This window comes from Hippopotamus amphibius, chromosome 13 (genome assembly GCF_030028045.1).
Source record: "Hippopotamus amphibius kiboko isolate mHipAmp2 chromosome 13, mHipAmp2.hap2, whole genome shotgun sequence".
NCBI lineage: Eukaryota > Metazoa > Chordata > Mammalia > Artiodactyla > Hippopotamidae > Hippopotamus > Hippopotamus amphibius.
The window spans coordinates 76,558,440-76,559,458 of NC_080198.1; the positions used below are offsets into that span (position 1 = coordinate 76,558,440).

The 1,019-nt window shown below is 41.9% G+C and overlaps 1 non-coding gene across 1 annotated transcript; it reads left to right on the forward strand.

Annotated features, from left to right (window-relative positions):
- Positions 1-540: 540 nt before the first annotated feature.
- LOC130835401 (small nucleolar RNA SNORA17) lies at positions 541-670 on the forward strand. Its single transcript, XR_009048890.1, has one exon. It is a non-coding gene; the product is annotated as a small nucleolar RNA SNORA17 (small nucleolar RNA).
- Positions 671-1,019: the final 349 nt, after the last annotated feature.

The following is a 1,019-nucleotide window of genomic DNA, read 5'->3' on the forward strand; positions in this document are numbered from 1 at the left end:
AATTAGAACTTTCTTTAACACAACACAGAAAAATAAACTCAAAATGGATTAAAGACTTAAATGTGAGACCTGACACTATAAAACTCTTAGAGGAAAACATAGGGAGAACACTCTCTGACATACATTGCAGCAACATCTTTTGCAACTCATCTCTCAGAGTAACGGAAATAAAAACAAAAATAAACAAATGAGACCTAATTAAACTCAAAAACTTTTGCACAGCAAAGGAAACCATAAACAAAACAAAGATACAACCCACAGAATGGGAGAAAATATTTGCAAACGATGTGACTAACAAGGGATTAGTCTCCAAAATTTACATACAGCTCATATGGCTTAATATCATCAAAACAATCAACCCAATCAAAAAATGAGAAGACCTAAGTAGAGATTTCTCCAAAAGAAGACATACAGGTAGTCAAAAGGTACATGAAAAGATGGTCAACATTGCTAATTATTAGAGAAATGCATATCAAAACTACAATGAGATATTACCTCACACCAGTCAAAAGGGCTTTCATCAAAAAATCCACAAACAACGCCCCCCTTAGAGGGGGGGCAGATGTGGCTGTTGTGTCACGTTTGTGTTGTTAGGGGCGGAGAGAAGAGAGGCCTGTCCACATCCAGTGCTCTGGCCCGTGGGCATCTGGATAGTGGATAATCTGACACTTGAAAAAAAAAATCCACAAACAATAAATGCTGGAGAGGATTGCCGAGACCAGCTCAGCGACTCGAGGTGAGTGACGGGTGCCGCAAGCTTGAAGAAGACACAGACACAGACTGAAGAGAAAAGTGGGACCTGGGGGCTCAAGACCTCTCGGACCAAGAGCCCTGCTGACTCATCCCAGGTTGCTTTTATTGAGTTCGTGGGCTAACATTCTCAGGTTACACTCATAAACAATCAAAGGCCTCACATGACTGAGGCAATTATCTTTGTTTACTTCCTGGGTCTGAGTTGAGCAGGTGTGGATTTGAGCTGGGGGTGGAGAGCAAAACAGCCCTGGGGGCAGGAGACCTCT